General features: G+C 44.4%; 1 long non-coding RNA gene across 3 annotated transcripts; it reads right to left on the reverse strand.

Annotated features, from left to right (window-relative positions):
- Positions 1-2,343: 2,343 nt before the first annotated feature.
- On the reverse strand, positions 2,344-21,690 carry LOC143974384 (uncharacterized). 3 transcript variants are annotated; one of them, XR_013272206.1, is made up of 4 exons: positions 21,416-21,690; positions 16,640-16,687; positions 3,312-7,995; positions 2,344-2,409 (listed from the first exon to the last, which is right to left on the reverse strand). It is a non-coding gene; the product is annotated as an uncharacterized LOC143974384 (long non-coding RNA). The 3 variants fall into 3 exon arrangements; XR_013272207.1 differs by lacking the exons at positions 2,344-2,409; positions 3,312-7,995 and adding an exon at positions 8,009-10,416; XR_013272205.1 differs by lacking the exons at positions 2,344-2,409; positions 3,312-7,995 and adding an exon at positions 12,290-12,641.
- Positions 21,691-21,772: the final 82 nt, after the last annotated feature.

Consider the following 21,772-nt stretch of genomic DNA (forward strand, 5'->3'; position numbering starts at 1 on the left):
CTTTTGTACCATTACACATCTATATGGTAGAACCTGGGTAGCACCAGCTAAGCACACAAACTGGAGTGCATAGCAAATACCATTACCCATAATAGGTACAACTTCAGCTGCTAGAAAAAAAATAATAATTTGTAACAGAAGTAAAAGCGAGTCTCCTTAAACTGCATATTAAAATGATTGCTGTACGCTTCGCTTGCTTTATAACAAGCTAAGGCCTCTTTCACATGGCCGATCCGTTTAGGTCCACCCGTCAGTTTCAGGCAGACTTGAACAGATGCTCCATAGAGGTCTATGGAGCGTTGGATGTCAGCTGTGACATGTCCGCTGACATCCAAACCACTCAAAAAAAAAACCCTACTTTTCTCCCCCATGTGTCATCGGATGACAACGGACACTGTGGTCCGTCGTCACCCGATCTCCTATAGGGGAACGCAGCGCTCTGACAGGTCCATCCCTGAGCAGTGTGCAGAGACGGACCTGTCAGGCAGATGTCTACAGGGTGTGAAGAAGGCCTAGGTGGGACACAGACAAATCCTCAAAAGCTCATAAGTCAAAATCTAGTGATGAATGAGAGCTTCTGGCACCTTTGGATAATCTCTGAAGTTTGCAACTAAAGCAATCAGAAGGCCAACACCTGTAGGTTGTAACAAGCAATCATTAAAACATAGGTTTGTCCATGCAATCCTTGCATGGCAGTAAAGGCCCATACACACGGTCAGACTTTTTGACAACAAACATGCAAATTAGCTGTTTTGGAGCAACATCCGACTGTGTGTACGCTCCATCGGACAAACTTTTTTGGTTTTCATCTGACTTTTGTTGGCTGTGCGAACAGACAAACTTTCTGGCAACAAAAGTCAGATAGAGCAAAGTCTGATCGTGTGTACAGAAAACCATAGGACTTTTGTACAAAGTACAAACAGGCATGCTCAGAACCAATGCAAAAGATCAGACAATACAGAAGCTGACCAAAGGTGGCGGTAAAGAGCAGAAAAAAAAAAAAAAACACATGATTTGGTGAAAGTTGGCTGAAAAAGTCCTGCTGTGTATGCAATACAAGTTCAGGGCCGACGCCCTTTGTACAAAAATCCAAGGGAAAGTTTGTACAAAGTCCTATCGTGTGAGGCTTTACACTCATGAGCCCATCAACTGAATGTTGCCAGATCTAAATCTGTTTCCAGTTCAGCCTAGGAGTATCGTTTTGTCCGAACCCAAGTACAGAAAGTCCTGTTTAAACCACAGCAGTCCCCACTAGTCTGTCTCCCTCCCCCCCCCACAGATATCGCATTTAATGTCAACAACAGTGGCGCTTCAAATTACATGCGATGTCTGCCATTGCAATAGTGTCAACCAGCCCTAATGGTGGACAGGAAAATAAAGCATATTCGCCTGGTATTTGTAGGAGGCGTGCAAACACCCACAGCAACCAATACCCAAAGAGGACAGCCTAAGTGTAACCACCTTGTTACCATCTGCCAAAATTATAGCAGAACCTGAGTACATGTTGTAGCTTTACAGACCAAATTAAATCTGCAATACGCCTGGGAAGATAAAGGTGCCTCAACTGCTCCACACAGCTGCAAGACTGGAAGCAATTGGCCCCTCCCATAGACACCAGATTGCATCCCAGGCTGGCATGAGGATGGAACTACTGGCTCTCAAGAGACTGAAAACCTGCATCTACTAATAAAGGGGATATTATACAATTTGTGGGGGGGGGGGGGGGGGGAAACAGCATGTTACAGCTAGGCAAAAACCCAAGGGAACTACTTATTACAGCCCCAAACAGCTTCTGTCTTCAGTTCCACAAGAAACTGCTTCCTCTGGATGGGGCCAACATATCTGAGGTGGAGGCCTACTATTTGACTCTCTACATCTATTTGGCACTCTACAGCTAGAGATGACATGCTGTTCACACAATACAAGTACCAATGCCATGTTCATGCAAGTGTATAAAGCCCTTATACAAGTTTACTAAACTCAGGTGATAATGTACACCCTTCAACATCTGCAGCCCCCTTTTCCTCCAGACCCAAAGTTTAGAAGTTTAATTACATGGCAGTTAGCTTCCAGGGAAGCAGGAATCTTAATATATTGCAGAACACCTGGAGTGAATGACACCCTGCCTCTGCAGTCTCATTGGGAGACATGCACATCTGAGGCTGTCAATCACATACTGTGCAGTGGAAGTGGGGCACATGAGAGACAGATACAAAGAGCAGGGGGTTTCGGAGGGAATAAGAAGTTGCCAGGAGTCACTAGATACTATGGATTGAGACATGGTTTATATGAGGCCGTTTGCCACTTTTTTTGAAACAAAGAACCAACACTACAAAAGCAGAATATGTCCTAAACTTTATTTTTAGTCAAGATACAAAGCTGCTGCAAGGTCCATCGATGAAAGTTTATCTGGAAAAGACAAATAGAATGTCAGCCATCTAGTACATTAGCATGCTCACAGCATTCAAAGCACCTGATCCTGCCATTACTTGATTCTAGTATTAAAACACAGACAGTTCACTTATTGTAGTTTTCACTTGTCATTAAAAGTCAGTCAGTCAATCCAAAATGCATCAATGGGTGCCATGTTAAATTTTTACAGGGCTTCATAGAAAAAAAAACCCTGGTCATAAAGGGCAAAACCTTCTAGGTGTCAAGTGGTTAAAGTAGATTTTCGGGAATTGCAAAAAAATAAAATCCAGTTAACCCCTCCAGAATGTGTCCCTTTAACATCCTGTTCAGTGAACAGATGAGATGCAACATTTGTGCCACATCTTAAACAGCCTAGGGCAGTGGTGGCAAACCATGGTACACCAAATGTTTTTGAACTACATTTGCCATGATGCTCATGCACTCTGCAGTATGGTCAATCATGGGAAATTTAGTTCCAAAACATCTGAGCTACCAGGGTTCACCATCACTGGCCTAGGGTGACTGCATGGTAGCTGGTTCAGTCTACTTCACTTAGATGCAGCAGCTGTGTACAGTGCAATGTTCTGGTACAAAACATACCACTTCCTCTGGTTGGCTGTGACAGAGTGGATGAAGTAATGATCTTTGCCTCAGCTTTGTGATCATTGATTGAATACAAAGCTTCCTGTGAATGGCTGAACAGCACTCAACCCCACTTTTTGTTGCGGAAGATTGGCAGTTCTAGTCCTGATGCAGAAACAGCACAATACACTGTATGCAGTCAAGGCCATTGCATCTAAGTGATGTGATTAGTTTAGCTTGGTTCAAGCATACCATATAAAAAAAAACTTCACTAAAATCTGAAGTTAGGCTTTAAATATATAATGTAAAATACATACAAGGCATTGCTAGCGTAATCTTCTAGCTTCACGTTCAGATTCCAACAGGGTCAATACATCTCCCTCACGAACAGGGCCCTTTACATTTCTTATGATGGAGCGGTTGGTATCATCCATGAACTCGACACGGACCTACACAAGTGAAAAAGTTGTGATTTGAGCATCTGTACACAAAAATATGTTACTCTGAAAATTACAGTCTTACGTGCTTGCACAGCAGCTTTGTTTTTGCACACCCAAACAAGTAATGGTAGAGCCCCATTTACTTTTCCATGACTCTCCTTCCATAGACAGGATGCCGCATTGAGTATACAGGATGCAATAAGAACCTGTTAACAGACCCCACTTGTAATAAGAAAAACCCATCTGTTGTACGAGCCTGAAGTTGGCTTTAAAGCTGTTGAAGCCACATGCTGAGCATCCAGACTTGCCAATTCCTATATTACTTATAAAAGCAAATGACATGCACATTTTTAGCCTTATAACTAGTAGAACAGTTACATGCCACTGCCTGATTGACTGGTCTCTTCGTTGAAGACATCCTTTATCACTCTGTAAACCTCTTTACCTCAAGTATATGAAAATTCAAGCGTGAGACAGGAAGGACTATATCCTGGTTATGTAGGCAAGAGGTTCAGTGATGCATAAATCTTGCACTTAAATAGTGTAACTGCAGAATTCAAAAGCAAAATATATTTTGATTAACCTATTGCCAACTGACAGCTACAGCACAGGCAGCTAGTTCTGGGAGGGCGTACTACAACATCTTCCTGAACTCATGCCTTCTGCGCACCCCACATGATCACTTGTCAACAAACCAGTGCATGTTCTGTTCCACACCCTCTTCTCACCAGGATTGGTAGTGTGTGGAGGAGGGAGCCAATGCAGCAGGGTAAGTGGCCTGGATTTGAATCTGAAGTGCCCATCCTGACAGTGCTCCCTACAAAAAGTTTCACATGTGGTATTGCCATACTCTGGAGTATCAGAATGTATTGTGGGGTGTAATTTTTACGGTGTTAGAAATCCTATAACTTGACAACATTGTTAAAAATTCCACATTTTCCCAAAAGACTCATATGTTGGAGTGTTAGCCTCCCAGAATTGGGTCATGTTGGGAGTTTCCCCATTGTCCTGGTGCACCAGGGCCTTCAAAAGTGTAATAGGTAGTCCAGAAATTAAATGTGTAATTTATGTCCCTAGAACACCTGACTTATGTTAGGCCTCTGGCCAGGCTGTCAAAAAGTAACATGGAATCACCATACTCTGGAGTAGCAGAATGTGTTTTTGGGTTTTAGTTGTAAGTATGCATATGCCATGTTAGGGGCTGTTACAATATTTTATGTCGCATGGTATTTGCACAGCAGTCTTTCAAACAACTGACAAAATACACTTCACCGACTCTAAACCAGGGGTCTCAAACTGGTGGCCCTCTAGCCATTACAGAACTACAAGTCCCATTATGCCTCTGCCTGTGGGGGTCGTGCTTGTAACGGTCAGCCTTGCAATGTCTCATGGGACTTTTAGTTTCCCCAACAGCTGGAGTGCCACCAGTTTACAACCCATGATCTACACAGTAAAAATAGGATTTTTATTACAGCTTGCCTATAAAATCCTTCTCAGAGTACATCATGGGACACAGGGCCTTAAGAAATTACTTAATGGGTTATGGGCCAACTTCAGGTATTGACACAGTTATACCCAATCAAGGAAGTTCACTCATAATTCCTCCTTCCAGGAGCACATCAGTTTTTGTAGCAAATCAATATACTTAAATCTCAAGGGGGGGGGGGGATCTCTATCCCATTATGTACTCCAAGAAAAGGACTTTACAGGCAAGCTGTAATAAAAATGCTATTTTCTGTATCGGACATCATGGGACAGAGCCTTAAGTAGCATTGCTATGGGACGTCCCATTACTTGAGGGAAGGGAGAGAACTTGCAGGGTACCCCCCAGACTTGATGGCTTGTACTGCTGCCTGCAGCATACTGCACCCAAAGGCAATATCCTCATACCTCCTTATATCCACCTGATAAAATCTTTGTGACTTTATGCACTGAAGACCAAGTTGCAGCCTTACATATCCGAGACATGGCGGCCTGAGGATGCACTGCCCAAGAAGCACTAACCTCCCTGGTCAAGTGCAGTTTGACTTGAAAGGGGGATCTTACCCCTTAATTATAAGTTTGAATTATAACTTGCTGAAACCACTCTGGCAACAGTGGATTTTGACAGTGCCTGTCCCTTCTTAAGAAGTCTTGTGCATTCTGCCAGAGCGTCTTAAGAACCTGAGCAGTTGTCTTTATATAGATTCTCACCACATGAAGACAATGCAGTGAGATTTCTTCCCTGGAACATGGTTTTGGAAAAACCATGGCAGGACAATTATACAGGATTTATATAGCACCAACAGTTTACACAGCACTTTACAAAATAAAAAAGGAGAAAATACAGTTAATACAATAAAATGCGAGAATTAAGAATGCCCTGCTCAGAAGAGCCAACAAATAGGGTGGAGCAGGTGGTACAAAAGGTTGAAACTGGGAAATAAGCTGATGGAAGTGTTAAGAGGTTAGAGGCACAATAGGCTTTCCTAAAGAAATGAGTTTTCAGGGATCAAGAGTAGGGGATGGGAGAGGCTTGAGAAATCCTGGAGATGAGAATGAGAGGAAGAGACAAGAGCATGAGAGTAGGTCTTGAGTGAACAGGGGATGATTTGAGCAATATTTGGAGACCAGATTGGTGATGTAGCTCAGGGAGTTGTGAATGGCTTTGTATGTTGTGGTTAGTATTTGGAATTTAATTCAATGGATTGGGAGCCAGTGTAGGGATTGTCAGACACTGAGCAGTTGGTAAGGTGTACAAGTCTGGCAGTAGCATTCATGATAGACTGAAGAGGGGATAGCCTATGGAGAGGCAGGCCAATGAGAAGAGTTGCAATAGTCAAGGTGAGAGATGAAGGGAGTGAATCAGGAGCTAGGTGGTTTAATTTGTTAAAAAGGGATGAATTTTAGAGACATTATGGAGGCGAATTCTACAAGCTTTAACAAATTGGATTTGAGGCTGAAATGACAAGTCAGTCTAGGATTACACCTAGTACCCTGGTAAGGGGAGGGACTGATTGTTTCATGGTTGATTTTGATGGAAAAAAGTAATGGAAGGGGGGGTCAATAGCTCAGTTTTAGAGTTTAAGTGGTGCAACATCCATGCTGATATGTCAGCAAGTTAGTAATGCAAGAGGAGACAAGTGAGGAATAGACAGATTTGGGTGTCAACGTATAAGTGGTATTGGAAGCTGAGGGCGGTCATCAAGTGACCAGGGGGGAGTGTAGATAAAGAGGTCCAAGAACAGAGCCTTGGGGGACCCCCACAGAAAGGGTCAATGGAGAGGTGACAGTTGTAGGCAACACTGAAAAGCTCTGCAATAAATAAGCAGAGAACCAGGAAAGAGCAGAATCTGAGGCTAAGGGAATGTAGTTTGAGAAGGAGCAGGTGGTCAACAGTATCAAAGGCCGCAGAGATAAAGTAAGAGTATGGAGTACTGGCTGTTTTAACAGTAAATAGTGAGTTTTAGCAAGGCAGTTTCCGTGGAGTGCTGTGAGAGAAAGCCATACTGTAAGGGATCAAGAAAGGTTATTTTCACTGAGGTAGGAGCCAGGATGGTTGTGCAGACCAGCTTTTCGCAACTCCAGTCCTCAAGGCACCCTAACAGGTCATGTTTTCAGGCTTTCCATTAATTTGCACAGGTGATCTGATCAGTTTCAATGCCATAGTAATTTCCACAGCTGTATTATCTGAGGGAAATCCTGAAAACATGACCGGTTAGGGCACCTTGAGGACTGGCGTTGAGAAACTGGTGTAGACTAGGCGTTCTAGAAGTTGAGGTGATTGGGAGCAATGAGATGGTTCTTAAGTTGTTCAGGATGGTAGGGTCCAGTGAGGGCTTTTTAAGTATGGGAGAGATCTGCGCATGTTTTAGAGGTGAGGGTAAGGTGCCACTAGAGGGAGAGATTGAAGATGTGAGTGAGCATAGGATAGAAGAGTGGGAACAGGATCCAAGGGACAATTGGTTAGGTGGGCATCTGAGAAAACCTGAAACTACTTTAGGCAAAAGCCTGGACGAGGGCTTAACCACTGTCCTCATGAATAATCAAATACGACTCTTTACAGGAGCAGCCAATTCCAAAAACCTCCTTGCTGAGGATAACAGCTTCCTTTTCAGAAGGACTAAGGGAATATGCTGTATCGGTTCAAATGGCCATTTTTGTAACACTGATGAAACTAAATGCAAGTCCCAAGGGGTTAAAAATGTGATAACTGGCAGAGTAATCCGCATCACCTTTTGTATAACACTGGACTAAGAATGCAGTTTTTGAAAAAATAAAATTATAGATGAGGCAGGGCTAGCACTTGTGAACACTCAGGGTGCCGTAGCTGGCCCGAAGGGCAAGGCTATAAACAGATGCTGCGGCTCTACTTGAAACTGCAGAAACCTTCGATGAGCTGGAAATCTAGGGGCATGCAGAAACACATCCCTGATGCAGATAGGCACCAGAAGGATAGAAAAGAAAAAAAAAAAAAAAAAAAAAAACTGACCTGATCAACTTTTTAGAAAGGAGTTGATCTTCAGGAACTGATTTAGATTCTTTGAGATCTAAAATGAGTCTGCTGAATTTCTGCATGGATCTATACATGTACAGGAAACACATGAAAGGCAGTGAAGGTTTTAAGGAACCCAAGAAAAAAAAAACCCACACAGATCAGCTGACTACTAGAGGTAGTTTGAAAGAGGCATGAATAATCTAAAATATGTACCAGCAATTTCTCAGATTGCAAGGCTGAAAAAAGGTCAAGACAAACCAATTACTCCTCTGCGGAGGAGACAACTGGAGCTGAACCGGTCTTCCTGATCACCTGAGGGTAACCTTCATCCTCTACCTACAATTTCCTTGATAAGGGATCAAAGGTGGGGGATCTAACACTTCCTATCCTTGGATAGCAGATGCAGTTAAAGTTGCCAATTTTCCTTCTAGGCTGGCCCTGCAAGGTAGAGGAAAAAACATTTTCAATCATGTATACAGGGGCTGAATGTCCTCTCCTCTTAGAGTCCAATGGTGGGAGGCCAATCACTAATGCCTAGAGGCAGCTGCCTCTGGCGCAGGGGAAGGAGTCAGTTTAACCCTTTCATGACTAAGCCTATTTTTGGAATTTGGTGTTTACAAGTTAAAATCCATATTTTTTGCTAGAAAATTACTTGGAACCCCCAAACATTATATATATTTTTTTAGCAGAGACTCTAGAGAATAAAACGGCGATTGTTGCAATATTTTATGTCACACGGTATTTGCATGGTGTTTTAAACGCAACTTTTTGGGAAAAGGGACACTTTCATGAATAAAAAAAAAAAAAAAAAGTAAAATTAGCCCAATTTTTTGCGTAATGTGAAAGATAATGTTACGCCGAGTAAATAGATACCAAACATGTCACTTTATAATTGCGCGCACTTGTAGATTGACGACAAAGTACGGTACCTAAAAATCTCAATAGGCGACGCTTTAAAAATTTTTTTACGGTTACCAGGTTAGCGTTACAGAGGAGGTCTAGTGCTAGAATTATTGCTCTCGCTCTGACGATCACGGCGATACCTCACATGTGTGATTTGAACACCGTTTACATACGCGGGCGCGACTTCCGTATGCGTTTTCTTTGCTTCGCGAGCTCGCGGGGACGGCGGGCGCTTTAAAACTTTTTATTTTATTTAATTTATTTTAAAATGACTAAATTGTTTAAAATAAAAAAAAAAATTGATCACTTTTATTGCTGTCACAAGGAATGTAAACATCCCTTGTGACAGTAATAGGTGGTGACAGGTCCTCTTTATGGAGGGATCGGGGGTCTAAAAGACCCCCCACCCCTCCTTTACACTTCAATGTATTCAGATCGCCGAAAACGGCGATTCTGAATAACGGATATTTTTTTTAAACCGGCGCCATTGGCAGCCAAGTAAACGGGAAGTGACGTCATGACGTCGCTTCCGTGTTTACGATGAGGAGACTGGAACGAAGCCGATTACGGCTTCGTTCCAGTTCCTCCGCAGCAGCCGGAGGCGTCGGATCACTGATCGGTGCTCCCGATCGAGCGGGAGCACCGGTAACAGCGGCGAGAGGGGGGGGGGGGACGTCCCCTCCCGCTCCTCCGGCATAACAGCCAAGCGGCTTTTAGCCGCATCGGTTGTTATGCCTGGATAGCCAATCGCCTGCTGCAAAAACCGGTACCGGGATGATGCCTGCAGGTGCAGGCATCATCCCGGTATAACCCCCGGAAGCCGCGTATGCATATCTGCGTACGCTCAGCGGGGAAGGGTTAAATAAAAGGATGTTTATGCCTTCTTGAAGAAAAGAAAACCTTTCCTGCTAGAAATCATTTGGATTTGACCAAATCTTCCAATGAAAAGGGAAACTAGTCAAGAGGCCTTTTTGCAAGAGGCTTCGGCTGACCAACTTTTTAAACCAAAGGGTCCTACGCATTTGTTTTAGCACAAGCACAAGGCAGGGCACGCTTGGTGGAAAGTCTTTTATGGAGTCTGGCAAAACAGTGCCTTTGGTAGGTTTAAAAAAATTCCAACTTCTTAATTGTTGGATCCTTAAGCATTTATGCTGGAAATCGCAGAATCTACTGCTGGTACTTTCGATCCTTTGTGAATTTTTCCTCCACGATAGAGAACTGAGAAACTCTGGAGGGAAAAAAAAATGCATCTGGATGATACCAATCAGCATAAATAGGCCCTTCTAGAAATGCATGAAAAAGGCTAACTTTTTTTTAAACCAAGGAAGGGACCGAACTTTCAGCTGTTAGGAGTAGCATAAAATGCAGAATGAACCATGTAAGAGTTTGTACCATCAATCTGTTAGATTGCAAGGCTGCATAAGGTTCATCAACTGTTTCCTCTGCAGAGGAAAAAAATTTGGCTTTTTTTTCACCTGAGGGTAATACCTCATCCTGTGCCCATTGGAAAAGGGGGTTTGATGTGGAGGAGGGGGGTCTAGCATGCTTCCTATCCTCTTGGATGGAGGATGCAATTAAAGCCACCAATCTTCCTTATAAGCCCTGCAGGGTAGAGGAAAATGCATCTTCAGTCACGTATAGGTGGGAGAAGCAGTTGCACCACCAATTGCTTCCAATGACTCACCCTGGCTTGCCATGTCAGGCATCTCCAGAGAGGATGACAGTGTGGTGGCACGACTGATGTTCCCAGGGCTTAGGGGTGGAATCCTTGGTACTTCTGTGGTAGCTCTGGAAGTCATAGTGCCAAGCACAAAAGCATAGGCACTATAAAACAATTATGGTATTTGCAAACAAACAATGACACCATAAGGATCAGCCTTTAAAGCGGTTCTGCACCAAAAAAAATATAAAAAAACTTTTTTAAAAGCCAGCAGCTACTAATATTGCAGTTGCTGAATTAATTGACACTTACCTGTCCCAGGGTCCAGCGATGTCAGCGGCAGATGACCAGTGATCGCTCGTCTCTGCTGCCCCGCCGCCATCCTCTGTCAGGGAATCGGGAAGTGAAGCGTTGCGGCTTCACTGCCTAGTTCCCTACTGCACATGCACTCTGCTGGTCCAAGCTGTGTCCTGGGGTGGGGCATCTGCAGTGGTCTGTCCCAGAAGTGGGTGCAGATACCTGGATTATCCAGGTAACTGCACCCCCCTAACCCCTGAAAGGTGCCGATTGTGGCACCGGAGGGGGGAATGATCAGATTAGCAGAACTTCCACTTTAGGGTGGAGAACCGCTTTAATGCCGAGTAACCATATTTCCTGTACTGGAAATGCCTGCTTACACACCTTTACATGCCCAGCGCTCCCGAGTCCGACAGACTTCCGTTTTCAGCATATGAACAGAGCATTTGTGTTAAAGCGGAGGTCCACCCTAAAATGGACCTCCGCTCATCGGAATCCCCCCCCCCCTCCGGCGCCACAATCGGCACCTTTCAGGGGGGAGGGGGGTGCAGTTACCTGGATAATCCAGGTAACTGCACCCACTTCCGGGCTAGCTCTCTGCGGAAAGGGGCGTACGTTACGCCCCTTTCCGCAAGCGCCCACCCCCTTCAGCAAGTGCCCCGCTGCCTGCTGGGAAACAGCTCCCAGAGGCAGCGGGGACCGTCCGGATTGCGCCGCGCGGCTCGCACATGCGCAGTAGGGAACCGGGAAATGAAGCCGAAAGGCTCCATTTCCTGATTCCCATACCCAAGGTGGCGGCGGCACGAGCGAGCGATCGGCTTCGGGTGCCGACATCGCGGGCGCGCTGGACAGGTAAGTGTCACTATTTAAAAGTCAGCAGCTGCAGTATTTGTAGCTGCTGGCTTTTAAAAAAAAAAAAAAAAAAAGCGGAGTAGCGGTGGACTCCCGCTTTAAGCCTCAGGCGAGAACCTGATTAAGTAACCTCAGCATCTTCCGCCCTAGTGTGTGAACCATGCCCCTCTAAAATAATGAAATATATATTTTAAACACTAGCCCATGCATGCGGATGGCATTCAGGTCTGCAGATGCGGACCCAAAGAGGGAGGAGGCATCCCCAGCCACAATGGACGCCAGACTTAGAGCCTGCAAAGCTATACAGGGGCCGAATGCCAGTCCAGGCTCAAGGGCAAGTCTGATAATATAGACAGTGGAAGCTGTTACCACTCCAGGAGGGGAATTGAGGTCAGCAGTGTTTGTTAGGATCCCAGTTTTAAAGACAGACTTCACTTTGTACAAATAAAAAATAGTTGCAAATGGCTGTTTTTGTATGTTCATAAACTACTGCTGTACCCCCTTTGGTCCATCAGAAGAGGCCTCTGGCTGCTGGGACAAAAAATAAAAAATGCATTGTACAAGGCAAGTGTAATATACTCCCTCTAGGCGCCATTTAAAAAAAAAAATAAATACATTAAAAAAAGCATAGGTGGACTTTACAGTTCCCAGGCTTCTTCCCTTACCATATCCTTGCTGCAGGATACTGCTGAAAACACAGATACAAACTTCACCCATTGCATCAGGCAGCATAGTTAAACCTTCAAAGACCAGGTCCCTTTTAAATAGGGGTTCCACTCCTTTGGACCTGTAAAGCACCCCTCAGGACCAACTGTAGGTAATGTAGCAAGAAGAAAAAAGGGAGGTCCTGTTCCAGCCTTCAAAGAAGCATTACAGTCAGAACCCCATTCTTCTATGCGAGGCCCGGGTACCATCCCGTGGCCACAGTGGTGTGGAGGTTTTGTTTTTTTAAATCCAGCATGGATCCCTTCTGAAGCTCCTCAGAGCACATCTTCACTCGTGATGAACACCTTAGACACTGGTGAAAAACAAAAAAAAAAAAAAACTGATGTGCTCCTGGAAGGAGGGGTTATATAGGGTGTGAACTTCCTTGATTGGATATACCAGTGTCAACACCTGAAGGTGGCTCATAACCCATTAAGTAATTACTTAGGGTGTGTCCCCATGATGTACGATAAATACATTTATATTTTTTGTACATTGTAAAAAGTGTGGCACAGAGTAAACAGATGCCCAGGTTACAGTTTAAAACTGCACCCTCATGGAATGTGACAAACTATGGTACTTAAAAATCTACATGGGCAATGCTTTAACATTTAACAGTTACCGTTTCCCCGAAAATAAGACCTAGCGTGATTGTTGGTGATAGCTGTAATATAAGCCCTACCCCCAAATAAACCCTACCGTTTCCCCAAAAATAAGCCCTACCTTGAAAATAAGACCTACAAGGACTTCAACTAGGGCTTATTGGGGGGGGGGCTTATATTGCAGCCATCACCGACAATCACGCTAGGTCTTATTTTTGGGGAAACAGGGTACTAGTTTAGAGTTAGAGGTCTCTTGCTAGAATTGTTCTCACTCCGACAAGTGCAGAGATACCAAACATGTGCAATTTGAACACAGTTTACATTTGCAGGAGCAGCTTGCATATGCTGTTTCTTTGGTGCACAAGCACGCTTAAGAAAATTTCAATTTTTCCTTACACTGTCAAAAAAATTAATAAAAACACACTGATCACTTACTGTTAACATCCCTTGTTACAGTAATATGCTCCAGGTACTCTATGGAGGGATCTGGGGTCCTAAAAGACCCAATTCCTTTGCACAAACAAATAAAGCAGGTATTCAAAAATGCCCGAATTAGTCAATCTGGAATACTAGGGATTTTTTGAAAAAATGTGCCATTTGCAGCTAAGTTACATAGTTAGTAAGGTTGAATAAAGACATCAGTCCATCCAGTTCAACCTGAGTGTCTACAATTGTCCCTATCCCTTTACATTGCACACTCACATTGGTCCCTACCCTCAAGGAGCCACAATCCAAGATCCCCAGTTGTATACTAGGGCCAATTTTAGACAGAAGCCAATTAACCTACCTGCATGTCTTTGGAGTGTGGGAGGAAACCGGAGTACCCGGAGGAAACCCACGCAGGCACAGGGAGAACAGGCAAACTCCAGGCAGGTAGTGTCATGGTTGGGATTTGAACCAGTGACCTTTTTTACTGCTAGGCGAGAGTGCTAACCACTACACCACTGTGCCGCCCTAAGTAAACCAGACGTTAAATTGCTTCTGTTACTACAGCAGAGACCTGCTCAAAGGCTTCTTGTGATAACAGCTACTGAATCTACATAGGTAAACAGGAAGCCAACCGCCATCTCCAACAAAAAATCCCCCTGGAACAACCACTTTCTCAATTCGTACAGGTAGTTTTGCATTAAGTGGTTGATATGACAAATGGAGAAAAAAAAAAAAAAATTTTGCAAAGCATTGTAGGAAAAAAAAAAAAAAAAAAATACAACTTCAAAAAAATTCACCATGCCTCCTAATACCTTAGAACAGGGATATGCAATTAGCGGACCTCTGGCTGTTGCAGAACTACAAGTCCAAAGAAACATAGCAAGACTGACAGCCACAAGCATGACAACCAGAGGCAGATGCATGATTGGACTTTTAGTTTTGCAACAGCTGGAGGTCCACCAATTGCATATCTCTGCCTTAAATGACTGCTTTTTGGAAAGTAGACACTCAGAGGTATTTGTACTTTTCTGGCTTGTTCACGTCTCAAGAAAGGATAGGCTGTCAGTACAAGGTGTAATCAGTTTTCAGCAATTGGCACCATAAGTTGTAAACTAACTTTCATGAAGACAAGTATACATGGATTTTGGTCATTTTTACTATAATTTTTTTTTTTTAAAGTAGCAGTATAAATTTGCCAACATGAAAAAATTAGTTTGCAAAATGTTATAACCAAAAAGAAAATGCATCTGACAAAATGCAGTCTCGTTTAAAGCGGAGCTCCACCCTAAAGTGGAGCTTCCGCTCATTGGAACCCTCCCCCCTCCGGCGCCACAATTGGCACCTTTCGGGGGGGGGGGGGGGGGGGGGGGGGGGGGGGGTACAGGTACCTGTACAGTACAGGTATCTGCACCCACTTCCGGCATAGATATCCGCAGAATCTACGCCCCCTTTCCGCAGGTCCCCCGCTGTCTGCTGGGAAACATGGATCCCAGAGACAGCGGGGACCATCCTTATTGCGCAGCGCGACTCGCGCATGCGCAGTAGGGAACCAGGAAATGAAGCCGCAAGGCTCCACTTGCTGATTCCCATACCCAAGATGGCAGCGGCAGCACCCAAGAGACAATCGAGAGATCGGCTTCGGGTGCCGACATCGCAGGCGCGCTGGGTGGGTAAGTGTCCCTATTTTAAAAGTCAGCAGCTGCAGTATTTGTAGCTGCTGGCTTAAAAAAAAACTCCGGAACTCCCGCTTTAAAGAGCAAAAAAAATAAACCCAGTGGTGATTAAATATCCAAAATAAAGCTCCAAAAGATAAAGGAAAAAAAAAAATTCATATGGGTACAATGTTGCAAGAGTAACTGTCTAAAAATGTGAGAACACCAAAAGCTGAAAATTGGCCTGGATAGAGGGTTTATAAGTGGCAAGTGGTTAAAGTGGTTGTAAACCCATCTTGGAAGAGGGAGAGGAAAAAAAAAAAAAAAAAAAGCAACCTGCAAGGCAAAGGCATAAGCTAGTATGCATAGCATACTAGCTCATTATAAATAACTTACCTATGAACAAAGCCCCCGAAGCGGTCCTCTGTCTTCATGTCTGCCGCTGCCATGGATCCCGGAGTGACTTCTGGGTCTTGCCGATCCAGCGCTGTGATTTAATGGGTCAGCAATGACACCAATCCCGTGCACGGGAGCCGACACTTGCAGCATACCACCGCGATCTGCGGCCTTGACTTGTGCGCCGCTGTCTTTTTGTAAATATCTCCTAAACTGTATAAGTTTAGGAGATATTTCTTGGACCGACAGGTAAGCCTTAATATCTAGGCTTACCTGTAGGTCAAATTGGTTTGTAAGGGTTTACAACCACTTTAAAGCTTGCAAAAACTACAAAGATTTTGCAAGCTTTGGAAAACCTTAGGGCACTGGTATAGCCTTGGATAAAGCCAAATACTAGATGCCAACAGATTCCTAGCTAGGAGGTATTTTTCCACCCTTTCTGTATTTCCTTAATGATCAGTGCCACCAACTACAGTTGGCAACAATGATCATTGCATTTGATGGTGGGAAGAGATCATAAGAGCCATTCCCCATCCACCTCAAATGTCTGGATGGTGGAATCTGCACACTCAACCCGCTGGTGGAGCTTGCACTTTTGATAAAGATTTGCTGGATCACTAGATGAAAATGGAAGCCTAAAAAAAATAAAAAAAAAATACAGCCATTGCATCCAAGCATTGTTAAGCCATATAATAAATGTTTGCTTTTGGGTCTAATACCACTTTAATAAAAAGGTGTTATTCCCCCAATTCGGGTGCAAGTGTGGAAACACCAAGAACTAGGCAGGGCTGATAAGGGTTTGATAAGCCAGTGCTTCACAGGAAGACCCTTTGGAAGTTAGGGTTTAAAGCAAGCTTTCCTTTGCCACTGGTAAAATCTCAATCCAGCAATGTTGCACGAGAGACTTGGCTTTCCAGGACTCTCCCTCTTCATTGGCTGAGACAGCAGCAGAGTGCAATTGGCTCCTGCCGCTGTCAAAGTCTGAGAGGGAGAGGAGGCAACAGCTCTGTTTAAATGGACACAGGTAGCGGCAGCTTGGGTACCCCCATAGCAAGCCACTTGCTGTGGCAGCACTCAACAGAACCAATGCACGGAGTAGGCAATTATAACATGTTATTTTTACCACCACAAGAAATTAGCATCACTTTAATATAGCAGTTTGCCTTTAAAACCGTATATATTCAGTTGCTTAAAATTTACAAGAATTGCCAACAAAATACTCTGACACCAACCTGAGTACACTGTCCCTGAGATCCAGTCCTCCCAAGAACTTTTGTTACCTACAAGAAAAACAGATTTCAGGATACTATAAGATGCAAGAAATATTTCTAGGATAGTTCATTATAAGCAATCGCTCCCAATACATGCAAAGATTTAAATGGAAACCAAAAGTACACACTTTAATGCGCCAACTCTGCACTACATTTAGAACAGTGCAGCAGCATTGCAACCTCGCCACAAAACATACTACATCTACACCTATTAAATCAAAGGCATCCCCTATTCCTTTTAGGGACCAGGTTAGTGTACACTCTAGGAGATATCTGGTGCTCATTTTGTATACTTGTGGCCGTGTTCCGCATTAGCTTACCTCTCCTTGTGCTCCCCCATGATCACCCCAGTGTGACCAATGTCTGGATCTGATAGCAGAACTGTTTAGCGCATATTTGGTTTGTACACATTTCATATTTGATTGTATATCTATATGAATACTGAATATTTACTTGATTTGTAGATCCACCCAAACGGTTTACTCCTTCCCCTCCTGAAGCAATATTAAACACTTTGAAAATTGGCAGCAACTCTGTTGGACACCTCAAACTTATCAATCATATTATGGTGATTTTGCCACATTGTATGCAGTTACTGCATAGTGTCCACTGAGATGTGCGAGGTTGTTAAGAGGGATGAAACCTTGAGCAGAAAAGATTTGATTTGAATAAAATTTAGAAGTAAAAAGGTTCAGCCTTAAACTAAAACCTTTAAGACCATCTAGCACTGTAGAGGGAAAAAAAAAAAAAAAAAAGAGAAAAAAAAAAAGCTATACATACCTTTTCTGAAGCCACTCTGGAGCAGTCCCATGCTAAGCTGTCAGCAGCAGCTTCTCTGTAGGCATGTGCAGAAGAGGCAAACAGAAACCCTATAGTAACTATGGGTGACGTCACTTCACTGCCATTGTCCACCCCCTGCACAGAGCTTTCACCGCTGGAGACCAGAGCAGCTTCAGAAAAGGCAAGTATTGTGACTACTACCTTACAGGGCTAGATAGGCTAGTCTTAGGTTGTGGCTGCAAGTAGATTGAGATATTAGTTTTACGCTGAGCTTACACTTAAAGAGGAAGTAAACCCTGATGGGTTTACTTCCTCTTTTTTTCCCTGCAAAGGTAAAGCATAATGGACTACTATGCATCGCATAGTAGCTCATTATGTGTCACTTACCTGACACAGGAGCCAGCGAAGTCGCCGCTGATCCCTGTAGTCCGCCGCGTCCATCTTGCTGGTGGCGTCTCGCAGCTCCGACCAATGACAGCGGCAAAGCCGCGATGACGTCACTCCCGCGCATGCGCACGGGAGTCGCGCCTCGCAGCTCCGCCGCTGTCATACGGCGAGGCCGCGATGACGTCACTCCCGCGCATGCGCACGGGAGTCGACAAATTTGGCAAATCCATTCTTGGACTTGCCGCATTTAGTGCGCATGCGCGCCGCTGTCTACGGCGCATGCGCCGTAGACAGCGGTGCCCATTTTCGGGCAAATATCTCCTAAACCATATAGGTTTAGGAGATATTACTTGGACCTACAGGTAAGCCTTAATCTAGGCTTACCTGTAGGTCAAAGTTGTTTGGAAGGGTTTACTTCCATTTTAAGGATGGGGTGAGAGGGTAGTTTTAAAGGTGTTGTAAACCCTGTTTTTCACTCTGATGCATTCTATGTATTAAGGTGAAAAACTGTAGTGCAGCAGCTCTCCCCCCCCCCCCCCCCCCCAGTACCCAATCATTCCAGGGAGCAGCTCCAGCTGCTGTCTCAAGTCCTCATTGGCTGGATTAATAGCACTGGCTTCCACTGCTGTCAAAGCCAGTGACACAGGAGCCAGGGCCTAAGTCCAGCTCCATCAATGGACAGCAGGACTCAGGAGCCCCCAGGGAAAGCAAGTCTCCATAGGGAGACTGGAGAAGAGCCAGGAGCACTACTGGGGGCTAGCTTCTGTCATAATGGTATTTAGCACCAAAGTACCGTATGGGTACAGTGATTTCTGTGACTTTTTAACCAAAACACCCTTTGCCACCCCTTAGTGTTCAGGCGATGTTCCGTTTTAGGACTTTACACTTACAACACTGAAGCACCTACCACTTCAACATGCATTTTACATTTTGAAGTTTGTGATTTTTTTTAACTGAAGATTGGCAAATGCTCTGTGTTGATGTTTGATTTGTTTTAAAGAGGCCCAGCAAATTCCCCAGCTGTGCTGATCTCCTCTGGTCACCAACCTCCCGCTATCTTGCTCACACTGCACACCGACATCTAGCTTCTACGCTGTTGATCCTCTGCTACTCAGTCCTCTGGTCTCCACTCTCCTGTCTCCATTCCCATGTAGCATACCATGGTGTGCCAGCTGCTAGTTGCACAGCTCTAGTCTCGTTCCCGCTCATCTTCCTGCTGCACAACAGATGCAACATCTACACATGACATACAGAATATACACAAACCAGAATTTAGAGTCAATGTACACATCAGCTTTTAGCAGAGTTTAGGAGCTCCCGCATGTAGGCGAGCTTCAACCTACCTCTGAGTATGGAAGAGCCGTGTTCAGGCTAGGAATATTCTGACTGCTAGATGCAGGAAAATGCAAAACATGCTGCATTACATGAATCTTAAAAGCTCCTGCCACTAAACACTGCTGAAAGTTTGTGTGTATTAGAGGTCGACCGATATTTGGCGTTTAATCTGCATCGGCCGATTGTGCTGATAAAAAGGCCGATTATATGTTCAGCACCACTTGCAAAAGACTTCTGTAATAGAAGTCAATGCAAGTTGCCTGAAGTTAATCAGTGAAGCTACTTTCCTCCTCTCTGCACAGTATGCCAAGAAAAGATCAAAGAGATGCAATGTTTCTTCTTCAATGGACTGAACTCCCTGTGTAGACGTTGTCAGTTTAACCATTTAGACTAAATCTTTTCTGACATTTGATGCTTACAAGTAAAAATCCTATATTTTCTGCTAGAAAATCACTTAGAAGCCCAAAAAAATTATATATTTTTTTAGCAGAGACCCTAGGGAATAAAATAGCGGTTGTTGCAATATTTTATGTGACGCGGTATTTGCGCAGGTCTTTCAAACAATTTTTTTTGCGGGGAAAAAAAAAATACACAAAAAAGAAAAAAAAAAAAAAAAGAAGTAAAGTTAACCCTTGTTTTCATGCAAAAGTTTTGAGTACCTGTTTGTGTATTTAATATATAGTTTTTTTTATCTAAATTATACATACAAGTGAACAGATACCATGGCGTTAAGTTTTACAGGGAGAATCGCAGGGAGAATCGCCAGAAATCAGACGCCCTCGTGATCCTGTTACTTTAGCAGCAAAACATGGTGCGATTCTGCCCCAATGAATTATGGTAAAAGCATGCAAAGAGAATCATGGGACACCTAGAAGTACAAGAACTTCTGTTGGGCACCCCGCAATTCGTCAGGAGGCAACAATAGCGGCAGAAACGCAAGGGCTCCCTGAAATTTGCAGCGCTACCAAATCTCAGTGATTCTCCTGGAGAAAAAAAAAATACCCAGTGGCCATGATGTGAATGAAGCATGAAGGCATTTTTAAATGGATGGCCAGTGTTAGGGAAGATTATCTCCTGGTAGTTTTGCCCTCATTGGGTAGATTCCCTGTCATCCAAAAATTGGGATTCCTTTTATATGTCACTTACCTGACAGGAGCCAGCGAAGTCACCGCTGTCCCCTGTAGTCCAGCACATCCATCTTCTCGTGGGTCTCACCGCTCCGCCGCTGTCATTTGGCGAAGCCACGATGACATCACTCCCGCGCATGCACACGGGAGCCGCTGCTCGTGGCATATCGCCGTTGACCACAGCGCACCTGAGCACCACTGTCTTTCTGCAAATATCTCTTAATCCGTATGGGTTTAGGAGATATTTCTTGGACCTACAGGTAAGCCTTAATCTAGGCTTACCTGTAGGTCAAAGTGTGTTGTAAGGGTTTACAACCACTTTAATGCCGGTGTTCTACCAAGAAGGCACCCCCCCCCCATTCGGATAGTGTCCACCCTGTACTGCACAGGCACACCACGGACAACAAGGAGACTCCGAAAGTCTCCGAAGATGAACAGCACCTGCGCACTGAGTCCAGGTTCAAGCCTCCACCATCCAAACGGACACAGTAGCACTTAGTAACAGGGCCCCGCTTCGCTCGCCACGCTTCAGGCATAGCCTCACTTCAATCTGCTTTTTTTTTTTTATTTCAACACTGTCCACTTAGATGGTGGGGCTTGAACCTGGACTCAGTGGACAGGCACCAATCATCTCAGGAGACTTTCGGCAACTCCTTGTTTTCCATACTGCACAAGCACAGTACAGGGCGGACACTATCCAATGGGGGACAGTATTCAACACAAGCACAGGCAGCAATTAAAAGACAGGAGTTGCAATTCCTCCCCATTAAACCTCTAAAAACATAATTACTTTGACATACTACAAGTTTCATGCTTCTATATCAACAGCCACAATGTAATAAAAATTAGGCCTCGAGTTTAGTGATATCGCCCCCTGTCACATTGGCACAGGTTCCTAAGACAGGTTTGTGTATTAAAGTCGCTCTGAAGGAGCCCCCACATGGCACCCCTCGTTTACGCAGGTTCAGCAATTAACACTATACTCGGGGCCTAAAGGCCAGACACGACCAAATGCAAAGGCTACCAAGCCCACCCGCCCAAATACCGTACAACCGTGCACGACCAACAGTACATCACTACAGCTAAACACAACAACACGCCGCTATACCCGAGCAAGCTTGATCGGCTGCACGCGGCCTGTGTCCATGATGGCGGATTCGAGCAAGAAAGAGGATCACGTGTTCACCCCGAACCTTTTTATAGTTCCCAGAGAGACTGGGCGGGGCGAATGAGGCTGGGTCATCGCCTGTTCTTAACGGGCTGTGATTGCAAGTCAACCAATTGAAAGGCTTATTACGAGAACGGCGACAAGAAAGCTAGTTGTTGTCAAAGGTCTCGTCGGTTTTTATGTTATTAAGAATAATATGTAATGTTGCGCAGGTTGGTCACCGTCTTTCTGGAGCCCGGAAGTAGACTATGTTGGTTTGCTGGAAAATGGGTGTTTCGTCAGATTTGACGACTCGTC

This window comes from Lithobates pipiens, unplaced genomic scaffold (assembly GCF_037356315.1).
Source record: "Lithobates pipiens isolate NorthernLeopardFrog02 unplaced genomic scaffold, aLitPip1_a1.2 Scaffold_13, whole genome shotgun sequence".
NCBI classification, from domain to species: domain Eukaryota; kingdom Metazoa; phylum Chordata; class Amphibia; order Anura; family Ranidae; genus Lithobates; species Lithobates pipiens.